Below are 12,688 nucleotides of genomic sequence, written 5' to 3'. Positions count from 1 at the left end.
GATCCTAACCTCATTAGTTAAATTCTTTACTTGATACGACCGCTTTACTTCTTATTTGAGAAGTAAGTTTGAGCGTATCAAATTTTGGCGCCGCTGCCAGGGAAAGTAGCCTTTGGATTAACTTAAACTTATTACTATAGTTTTTGTCGATATTTTCTTAATTTTACTTTATTTCTTGCTTTTCTTATTCTTGCAGAACTATCTTCCTTGTATGCCAAATACACAAAGAGGAAGAGAACTCTTGTTTCTCTATGATCACGAATTAGAGTGTACACTACGCAACATGAATCTAAACTTGGGTATTAATGATGATGATCCAAACCTGAACATCCCAGCTTCGATTGATATTCATGCTCAGTTGTTACCCGATGCTTCGGCTGAAAACCAACAGAGGGGACAAAAGTCCTCTCCACGGCCCCAAGAATATTACAGAGGCTATGACTATATAGCTGACTCCGATAGGCCACTTGTCTTGCCCACTCTACCACCTGGTCACACCTTTGTGGTAACTAGTAGCCCGATGCGAATGCTCACTACCAGAGGTTTGTTTTCAGGTCTACCTTCTGAGGATCCACATGCCCATATAGCTAAGGTAAGGTCAGTGTGTAAAAGTTGTGTAGGGAGGCCTAACTTGGACTTGGATGTAATAGGGATAAGAGTGTTTCCTCTCTCACTGACGGGAGAGGCTGCTATTTGGTTCACTGAGCTCCCTTATAGCTCAATTTTCACTTGGAACCAACTAAGGGACGTTTTTTTTAGCATGCTACTACCCGATCTCCAAGAAACTCAACCACAAAGATAGAGTGAACAACTTTGTGGCACTACCAGGAGAGTCAATTAGTAGTTCTTGGGATATATTCATTTTGTTTTTGACAAGCGTCCCCAATCACCCCATAGATGATGAGTCACTGAAGGAATGCTTCTATCGGGGACAAGATGATAATAATAAAGTGGTGTGGATACTATGGTAACTACAATCGTTAGGGTCATTATGTCCGAGATGGAAACTACAACCGCGACAACAACTTTAACAAGGGTAACTATGGCAACAGAAATGATAGGAATGTGCCCTATGTGCCTCCTCAAAATCGTGAAGTTACTCCTAGGGATGGTGGAGATAGTATAGCACGAGTTGATGATATGTTGCACAAAATGATGATGAGGTTCGATGCTAATGATGAGCACATTAAAAGTTAAGGAGTGATTTAGGGGGGTATTGGGCAGAAAGTCGATACACATGCAATATCGATTAAGCAGATCGAGTTGCAAATGACCCAATTATCTATAACTGTGAACACACGGCAATCGGACACTCTTCCTAACAACACTGTCCAAAATCCAAAAAATGATGCACACTGTATGGCAATTACTAATCGGGGTGGTAAGCAAACCATTGACCCACCTATGTCGTCTAATGAGGAAAATGTGAGAAAGAATAATGATAAGGTGCTTGAGGATAGTGGTGAAACGGAAGATAGCACTAGAAAATATGTGGAAGAACCTGTAAAGGTAATTCACATTCCTAGACCACCACCCCCCTTTCCTCAAACATTTGTGAAAAAGACTGAGGATGGTAAATATCGGCATTTTATAAAAATGTTGAAGCAGCTTTCTATCAATGTCCCTTTGGTAGAAGCTCTAGAACAAATGCCCGGTTATGCTAAATTTATGAAAGATTTGGTTACAAAGAAAAGATCGGTCACTTTCGAGGATGATGATAGAATGCAGCATTGTAGTGCTATTGCTACAAGATCTCTCGTACAAAGAAAGAAGATTCGGGTGCATTCACTATTCCTTGTACAATCGGGTCATTACATTTTGCGAAAGCATTATGTGATCTGGGGGCAAGCATAAATCTCATGCCCCTCTCGATTTACAAGAAGTTGGGTTTGGGTGACCAAATCCCACTGCGATGCGGCTACTAATGGACGATCGAACAGTGAAAAGGCCTATAGGGATACTCCATGATGTGCTAGTAAAAGTGGAGTCATTCATATTTCCGGCTGATTTTGTTATTCTTGATTGTGAATTCGATTTTGAAGTGTCTATTATTCTTGGGAGGCCATTTCTTTCTACGGGTAAAGCCTTAGTTTATATAGAAAAGGGGCAGATGAAATTTTGGTTGAACAATGAAGAAACGACCTTCAACATTTGTAGGTCCATGAGGCAGAGTGTTGAGATCCAATCGGTATCTGCTATATAGTATAAAGAAAAGATGAAGAAGCACCATGACCTACAAAGTGAAAAACGAGAGTTTATGGTTGGGGACTGGGTGCTTTTATACAATTCTAGGCTGCATTGGTTTCCGGGCAAGCTCAAGTCCAAATGGACTGGTCCTTACTTGGTTACCCAAATATTCCCTCATGGAGCGGTTGAGTTGGAAATTAAGGAGGGTGGACAACGCATAAAAATCTATTTAGGGCATGCTGAATCGGCGAATGAAGTGATCGAGGCATACCATCTTGATGAAGTCTGAGTAATCAAGTGTCCTCAGTCGTGCCGCGATGTTAAATCAGGCGCTTGTTGGGAGGCAACCCAATACTTATAGCTTTTCTTTCTAGTAATGATAACATTTTCTACTAGTGGGTTTTTAAATTTGCAGGAATATCACCAAGAAATTCTGTAGAAAATCACTCTGCAACAGTCACTGACGAACCCATCGACGGCCCATCACGAACGCGACGGACCGTCGCATAAATCCATCATGCCAGGTACGTCTTTCATTTATTTTCAAAACTAGGGCACACGCGATAGAACCAGCGACAGACCATCACAACTGCGATGGACCATCGTCGGGGACTCGTCGCATCATTAACAAAGCGTACCAGACCCGACTCAGCTGGGGTTTTTTAAAAATTCTTAACATTTAAAAACCCCACCCCTTAATTTCACCCATTTCCTTCCCTCTTCCTCCCATTTCCCTCCCTTTTCAACTTCCAATTTCCTACCTCTCTTTCAACCGATCATTTTCCCAAATTCCCAAATTCCTAAAATCCACTCTCTACTAGTCGGAGTATGTTGTTGTGGTTCTCTACTCGATCACCAAGTACCTTCCTCGCTTGTTTTTCTCAAATTCTCAGTTATGTATTACCCATTTACATTGCATTTTTGTTTATCAATTAGTATTAGCCTATTTCTTATTGATGGGTTCATTCTTTAATACATATTATGTATGACCTAGGTTGAGAATCCTCGAAATTGCCTTGTTAAAACTCTAGAAATAGGTGCTTTAGCATTGCTAGTTTACTAGGTATTTGGGTTAGACACATGTAGGTTAAAACACTAAAAATTCCATTTGGGTCATAGGGGATAATTGTGGCATCCCCAGTTCTGTCACTGAATGACAGAACAAGACCCCAATAATGGACTGTCATACCCACGACGGACCATGATAGGGTCCGTCCCAACATCCCTAACACCCCACTATCTAATTTTCTCCAAGTGTCCACCAACGAACACATGCGACGGACCTTCGTTCCCATGATGGTCCATCTTGCACAACCGTTCAGGTTGTCAGAGACCCTATTCCTAAGGGTCTCTCACTTTTTCTAAGTGTCCTCCAATGGACACATGCGAAGGACCGTCGCACAACCGTTTTGGTTGTCAGAGACCCTATTCCTAAGGGTCTCTCACTTTTTCTAAGTGTCCGCTTACAGACATCTATGACGGACCGTCATACACTCGACCGTCCGTCCTGCATAACCGTCATGACGATTAGAGACACCTCTCCTAAGGGTCTCCATAATTTTTCCAAGTGTCCCACGACGGACTTCGACGACAGACCGTCATCTTCACAACGTCCATCCTGATTATCCGTCATAACTGTCAGAGACTTTCCTTCAGGGGTCTCCATTTAAACATAGTTTAAGTAAGACATGACGGACCCCATGATGGTCCATCGCACTCACGACGAGCCGTCACTTGGTCCGTCTTGTTTCACTGTTACTATAGAAATGTCATTACATCTTGACTCTTTTATTTATTTTGTGTCGTTTTGCTTGTCTTGTTTGCTCCTTCTAGTACTAATATTAATTCTTTACAGGTACTATCTATTATGGCACCAAAACAAGATCAAGTCTACGCACGTGGGCGATCAAAGTTTGTCGCCCCCGTCTGCCCGCCTGGTCATTGGCTCTTATGATAAGAGTTCCCCCAGGCACTTCCATCCCATCCCGAGTTGCACGTACTGCCAGAGTTATGCCCAAAAAGGTGGCGTTCAGCGTAGTCACTGCCTCCCAGTCTGATGAGGAGCGCACTCTGACTGGCACACCTTCTGGGTTAGCTACTCATGAAGAAGGAGCGTCTGGCTCCTTAGGAGTTTCGTTGTCGGAGGAAGCCTCCGGATCTGCTGAGGTGCCTACACCCGCCACAACTTCACAGTCTGCCTCCTCTGATGAGGCTAACAGTTCTGAATCCACACCTAGCTCATCAACTCATGCTCTCACCCCAGTTGCCGACCAGCCCAACCGGTGGTGTGTCGACGGGCAGTATCACGTTTATTCAGATGCAATGTTTTGGAATGATAAAGGAGTCATGACATGGACCCTTATATTGGAGAGGCGGGTCTTTAAAGGAAGTCTCCTGACTATGCTAGAGATCCAGAATCTCTTCACCAGACACCGACTGGAGTGTACAGCGCGTTCGTTGAGCCATTATAGTGAAGAGTTGGTTTGAGAGTTCTACGCCTCCTACGTGGCTACTCTCAGATCACAGATTGAAAGGCGGGCTACCCCCGCCAAACAGACCCCACTGGAGCATGTACGAGTACGTGGCATTCAGGTTAATATCTCCCTGCCTTCCATCCATCGGTATGTATACAGTGAGGATGTTGATGCCAACTGGACCCCTCTCACCGCCGAGTTTGACTACCGGTGGCAAATTGTAAAAGATGGACAATTCTTGTGTGAGCCATCCTAAGAGAGACCACCAAGAGGTGGGCCCTGCACTTGTCTGTTGATGGAGAGGTTGGTGACTGGGTAACCGAGCTGAAAGGAGCCATTAAGAAGGCTAAACTTACCTTTACAGCTAAGTTCTTATGGTTGATTGTCCGCCACTTCCTTTCCCCCACAGCCGCTGATAATATAGTTACATGGGATCATGGAGTTTTGTTTCCAGCAATGATAGCCGGATTTGAGGTGGACTTTGCTTGGCTTCTACAGGTGGTCATGCATGAGAGGGCTTTTAAGGTCACAACTACTTACCTTTCCCATGCATGATATTTTCTATATGCAAGTCCGCAGGAGTGCCCATCTGGCACATATATCAGCTCAAGACCCCGCTGGGCATTATTGATATCGGCCTCATTAGGGATGAGGCCAATGAGTTGGCTCCACGCAGAGGGCCCCGTCCAGAGTTGCCTCCACTTGGTGACAATATGGCTGATATGGTAGAACAGGCTCGCACAGCTACGCATGCTGCTTCCACTGACATTACCCCTGTCGAGTCTATCTTAGGTAGTAGCACTACCCCAAGCTCCTCTCGCTTAGCCCCTTTCCCCGCTCTGGTCCCGCTTGCTAGGGTCCAGAAACTAGAGGCATAGATGGATACACTTCTGCATCACATCCAGCCTTGGATGCAGAGATCTACTACTGAGGCAGAAGAGCGCTTGGAGCGGAGAATGGTCCAGCACACAGAGCGGAAGTTCGCTGAGGTTCATCAGCGCTTGGACGCTTTTGAGTTGCGTGTGCTAGCCTAGCCAGCCCCTCAGGTGGATGTGTCGACCCTTCAGGCTTCGGTCGAGAGTCTTCGCACAGACGTTGATATGATCCTAGAGGCTAGGGTGCCTGAGTTTGAGGCCTCCTCAGAGCCTGCTGAGGACACAGTGATGGCGGCCTTATTCGCCACTATTGAGATTCCACCACCTCCCCCTCGAGAGCATGCCAAGAGGAGTAGGGGTCACGAGGAGGATGAGTCTAGAGCACGGAAGAAGGAGCGCTGTGAGATGGAGGTTGCGAGGAGAGCCTCGCGTGCTAATAAGGAGGAGCGTCGAAAGAGGGCTGTAGAGTTAGCTGTTGGGGCATCTAGCTCCAAAAATGTGGAGATAAAGGGAGGCACTGCTGATAGTGTTGTTGTTGATGAGGACACTACTGAGGGTGTCCAGATTACTGAGGTAGTGGGTTTTGGGGAACCGGACCACTAGCTTGCTGATCGTCGGCGCTTTGCGCCCCAGGTTTGCTTCACCTACCACTCTCGTATTTTAATTTTTTTATGCATTAGGGACAACTGCATTTTTTTTGGGGGGTGGGCTAAATGGAAAGTGAGTGCTAGGGTGAAGTCTGAGTATCCCAATTTACTATCCTCTTTTGGGGTTTTCTTGCCTGTGTTCTTTTTCTCCAAGAGACTGATTATTTTTACTGCTGAACCGGCATGTCTATATCTAGTGTACATAGTTTAACGCTGAAGCATGATGGCTAAATTGTTATCTTGACGAAATGAAAATGATGCATGACTAGGCATAGTAATGGATAAATGTGTGGCTCTAAGCATGACATAGAGATACACCAATGCATGACCCTAAGTCTAAAATTCAAACTAGGTGTCTGATAATTTGGTAGAGTAATGAGATGTCAAGTGAGTGTGAGAAAGATTTGAATACTCTACTATTTGTACTAAGCTAGAACTTGCCTGGTTAGTCCTGCTAAAAGTAAGCTGTAATAGACAATTAGGAAAGGATCATAGGCCCTTGTTCAATATAGCCCATTTTTAGCCTAAATAAAAAAACAAATGAAATTAATCCTTCATCCAAATGATTTGAGCTAACTAGACCTTTCTTTTTCACCCCAACTGATCTTTTCTGGGAATAGTGTATTGGCCCTGGTCCCTCCTTGGACATGTGCACCTCAGCTTATGCCAAAAGCATAAGTTGAGGGTGGATAATGTAGTAAACAACTTTTTTATGGCCCTCACCCAACTTTGGGTATTGTGTACTTTGACTCATGGCAAAGCCATGAGTTGAGGGTGGCTATTATGAGGAATGCTCTGGAAAGTGGAGTTGAAAGAACAAAGAGAGAGAAAGAACAAAAGTAAAGTGACTCAAGAATCAGTTGAAATAAAAGTGAAATAAAAAAAAATACAATAAATACAAGCAAGAAAAGAAGAGAGTCACTTACACAAATGAAGAAAGAAGGGAAAATAGCAAGGTGAAAGAATATGAGAAACTGGGCGAAATAAAATGATAAAAAGTGGTATGTTTAGCGAATATGTCAAGAAGGGAAAAAAGTCACAAAAGTATACCTAAATATACCCTACCTGACCCTGAGCCTATGTTACAAGCTAAGAAAGTCCTATCGTGATCCTAAAAGTTGTATAGCGAACTTAAAGCAGTGAAAATAAGGGCAAGCTTATGGAAATATATATGAATGAGTTGTGAATCTGTTCTGAGAGTGAGTGTCGAAAAGTAATCCTTATACTCAAACTAAAATCATTGTGTGAAAATGAGGATATTATTTTGAAGTGAGGACACTAGTTGCAATACCGGAAAAATTAGCACCTCGGTGAGAAATTGAAGAGGATAGGTGTTAGTGCGTGGTGAGTCTGTGTCATGGTCTGATTCCACATAATTCAAGCCTAATAGTGATAGCATGCATAAATATGATGAGACTGATCGAGATTGATAGCCAAATGATTGCGAAAGATAAAACATGGATACTATTGTACAAAGATTTTATAGTGAGTCATAGTGCGTTGCTTGAAGACAAACAACGAATTTAAGTTGAAAGTGTTGATATATCGTGGTTTCACGGTATTTTTAATGCTTTTTCCTTAAGTTTAGTGTGTCCAAAAGCCTTTTTATATTAATATTTATGTAATTTTCTCTTTATTTGCAGGAAATCTGTCTAAAGATGAACATAGAAGTTTTTGAGCAAGAAATGCAAAAAAGCACCACCTACGGAGCTTATGACGATCCGTCGTGCCTCGGACGGTCCATAGGTGGCATCGTAGTGAAGCTACTGAAGGAAGATGGGGAATTCTGACCAAGTGTGTGGCTACAAAGTGCGTAACGGACCGTCTTAGCCATGATGGTCCGTCCTGCTGGTTCTTCATAAAGATCAGAGAAGTAGTGCCAGTACCAAAATTCCAAGAGCTCAAGTGTTATGGAACGGAGACCCTCGATGGACCGTTGTGCTTGTGACGATCCGTCATACCTGTCGTCGAGGGTAATGAAGAGAGCGGTAGAAGAATTTGCAAAGTATGGGACTACGGAGTCCATGACGGCCCGTCGTGACCACGACGATCCGTCGCGAGGTCCGTCGATCCAGCCACGTTTTGACATATTTCCAGCAAATAGAGTTCTTCTTTGATTAGGTTTTTGTTTTTTATTTATAGTTCCAAAAACCTCGTTTTTGGGGTTAGACTCTTGGTTATTAGACACTTTTATGTTATATTCTTTGTGAGGAGACTATTTTGATTATTACACTTTGGATTGTTATACTTTTTTCAGTAATTGATTGTTGGTGATTTTGTTGATTAATCAAGTGAATTTCTGGATTTTATTCTTTCTCATTGAAGTAAGTGAATGAATTCTTATATTACATATTTGAATATTGTGATTATGACTATGGGTAACTAAACTCCATAACTAGGGTTGTGGGAACCATGGGCGAATAATGAGGTAAAAGCTAACTAAAATAACAATTCTAGAATAGTGTCTTGCATGTATTGATAATTCTTTCGCTTAGAAGTCTTTGTAAGGGATGGTCAACGTTCGAACTCGCCTTAATGCTACTTGTCGGACCAAGGAGGTAGATAATAGGAAAAGAATTATCAACATAGATTTAGTGTATACTATCTAATAGGCTAGTATGGATTAGTACGAGGTAATAACTTAGTCAAATATCGAATACGATGCTTAATATGAGGTAAAGGTAAGGGTTAGTATAGCAACACACGTAGCCGGACCAGGGTGCGGAGTGAAATAATTCTAGATGCCGGACCAAGAATTTAGAAATACATAACTTATCACTTTGCATGCAAGATACTAGGAAAGAATTGTTATAGTTAAAATATCTAATTAGGAACCTATGGGGAACACGTAAACTCTAGTTACTTTTATTAATTGATTAAACTCCAACATTTGAATCTGTTAGTTGTCTACTTTAATTTAGCTAGTTATTTTCATTCATTTAGAAATAGAACCTCCCTTTTTATTGTCTATGTTTTCCAAGGAAATAATTGACTAAATAGTAGTAATAATAGATTGAAGTTAAGTCTGAACTATTTTTCTCGTGGGAACGATCCTAACCTCATTAATTGGGTTCTTTACTTGATACGACCGCTTAACTTCTTATTTGAGAAGTAAGTTTGAGAGTATCAATCATGCTTATTTGTAGGCTTTCTTTTCATAAATTTGACTTTTCGGGGCTTATAAATATTATTAATTCAATATGTTTTATATCTTTTGTTAATAGTTGTATACTTATGTTAGATCTTTTGAATCTGAGGGAACCTAATTGGTTTTGGACCATTTATAACTCAAAATCATTTTCGAAAAGATAATGTATTTTAAAGAATTATAATGTTAATCACTTATGGCTAAATGAAAGTTTGCAAGAAATATATGATCACTAGAGAGTGAAAATGTTTTTATATCTTGATTTATTTATGCCTTAAGCATTGAACAATAAGCGTTTAGCCTATTATACTATTAGTTGAGAGTAAGCTGATTAATTCAAATTCCACTGCACAAAAAGGATAAGACAGTGGATTCATATCCAATCGCACCAAGAGGATAAGACATTTGGTTCAAATTTTGGTGCACCGTGATAAAAGATGTTGGATTCATGCCTTTATGCACCATATTGATGATATAATGATGACTAAGGCAAAATAATAATTTTTTTAATAAAAATTAGTCATGAAATGTATATTGTTGAAGTAGATCAATTTCCTGAAGCGAATTTGATAGTCGTGCATATTATGTCCGAAAGAAGACAAGTGATTGAATAATGCACATGAATATGGAATGAGGTACTAAAGCTATCACAGTTTGATATGCTTGCATGTTTATGTTCCATTAATGAAGAATGAGAACTTTTGATAAATGCTAAAAATATACACTCATTCTCTAAGGTGAATGAGGTGTAAGCCACCATGCTAGGCATGAAAAAGATCGTTACCTTTGGTTGTACATGTGGTATCACCAAGAATGTCTCTGGGCAGACATATGTTAAAGAAAATTTTCATACTTTATCTTTTGACTTTTATTGGATGATAATTACTGCAATTAAGGCATATTCTATACTAATTCCAATATTGTATTATTTTTGCATGATTGTAAAAACATCATGGGTCTATAATGATGGGGCGAATTATATATAATTAAAATGGACATTCATGAAAGAATCTAATGATTATTTTAAATGGTGAATTTTCTTGTACAACTTGTTATCAAGACAAATTAATGATGAGACCATCCTTAATGAATGTTGATATTGAATCCACCGCATTCTTGGAACTTATACATATGGATATTTGTAGACCTATTCATCTACCTAGTGGGTTATTTATATACTTCATGGTCCTAATATATGATACTTCTATATGGTCTCATGTATGCATATTGTTATCTCGCAACTTGATGTTTTTAAAAATGTTGACACAAATAATACAATTACAAACACAATTTGCTTTAGATTAGTCTATTCAGTGATGGAATCACGACTCACCTTTAATTTAGAAGAGCTAGAGTAATTGAGGTAAAACTAAATCTGAAATTTACTCCCGGAGTATTAAAGTTGAAATTTGTTTATATAATAAAACTAAATTAAAAATTCACTAAAGCAAAAAAAAAAAAAGAAGGCATATGACATAGTAAACTTGAAGTTTACGAGTACTAATAATTTTACTTGTTGACATGAATAATTTGGACATTCCAAAGATATGCATACTGTGTAATAGACGTACATCGAAGAACTAGAAGATTCTTCGAGAATTCTTATTGTTGTTTGTTCTCGTGATAAGTTGATTGGATCAAACTAATGTTAGGACTAAATCCTTAAATTCTGAAATGTATAAAAGGTGAATATGGGTCCTTTCACCTATCATGTGCTATGACAGAAGAGAAGCATCCATAATCTAATCATATGTTCGTTTGTTGTCAACCTGCAGTTTGACTTTCGCAAAATTGTTTGTGCAATATAATTGAGTTAAAAGAATAATTTTCAGAATAGTAATCAAGATAATTCATCTTGATAATGTTGATAAATATTCAAGCTGATGTGACAATATGTCTCAGATAGATAATGAAATCATTGTTTGTGAAAATAAAGCTTTATGTGTTGATTTGAAATATGATATTGCATTGTACGTATCAGACCAATAAATTATGATCAATTGATTTATTGTTAGGGACCAAATATTTTTCATCTGATAATTTTAAAGTGGGGTATATAATTAATAAATATACTATGATGCATAAAGATGAATTCTCCAAAATAGATTGAGATATATGTTAGTTTGTATAACATAAGGGGTGATAAGAAACAACACGAGTGTTGTAATGCTCCTACTGAATGTTTCTAAAGGATAAAGTCTATGAGATGCATGAAGCATGATAGACTAATCCAATCTAAGTAAAATAATCTTTGAAAAAGGGGAGGATCAAAATGATCATAACAAGGAGGCAATGAGCTATTACAAAGTTAAAGACATAACACCTCATGAAACCTCATGAGAGGGATACATACTTGAAAATAATGAAATCATGATATCTCAATAAATTATGGTGTATCATGAACCAATACAAAGTGATGTTCGTCAAAGATATCTTTGATACAATATATAGTGCGTAATATTGTAAAAGATTATTATGATATAAATTCAATGACTATTAAAGCACGTTGGTGCATAAATTATTATCAAGTGAAAAGTGAAATAATGCATCTTGGTAAGCGTAAATCTTATTTGACCTGCAATCAGACAATAGAAGATGTCATACATTTAATATTGAATGTTGTCAATTGTCTAAATTGATATGAAAATATCTAATGGGTTCAAACTCTATAGCATATAAGTTTTTGAAAAACTTGTCTATAATCCTTGTAATGATTAAATAAATTCAAAATGCATAAAACATATACAAGTATTGTTATGAAAGTTGATGATTAGAATTGAAACTCTTTGCTTAAAGAAGTTGAAGTAAGGAACTTGCATAAATAATTGATCTTAAAGGGAAGATTCATAAAAGAAGATAGAATAAAGCATATTTCGTCAATGTTTTTGTTCACTCATGAGCTGCCAAGAATGGTGATATCAACATGCAACAGCTTTGTTCAAGTAATACTATACTTGATTTATTCACCAAGTCTCTACCAACTACAACTTTCAAGAAGATGACGTACAAGCTTGTAAAACGAAGATTCATTTCTCTTGATTGATGCTCTCATTAGGGGGACTTAATACGTGATGTGCCCTTTTTCCCTCACAAGTTTGTCCATTTGAGTTTTCTTTGTAAGGTTTTTAATAAAGCATACATAATGTGTACTATTATATATATGTACTATTTATCCTTTACTAGATTTTTTACGTTGAATATTATCTTGTAAGGTTTTAAGGACGCACATAATCTATCGACTTTTGGGGGGGGGGGTCAATGTTATAAACATATTTGTATTATAGTGAATGTCTATAATGTGGAGTCCTTTTAGGATATAATTAGGAATCCTATTTGCAGACCAAGTTAGATTTCCTC

This window comes from Solanum lycopersicum, chromosome 9 (genome assembly GCF_036512215.1).
Source record: "Solanum lycopersicum chromosome 9, SLM_r2.1".
Lineage (NCBI taxonomy): Eukaryota > Viridiplantae > Streptophyta > Magnoliopsida > Solanales > Solanaceae > Solanum > Solanum lycopersicum.
The sequence above is the reverse complement of the archived record's forward strand: the minus strand, read 5'-3'. Positions refer to the sequence as shown.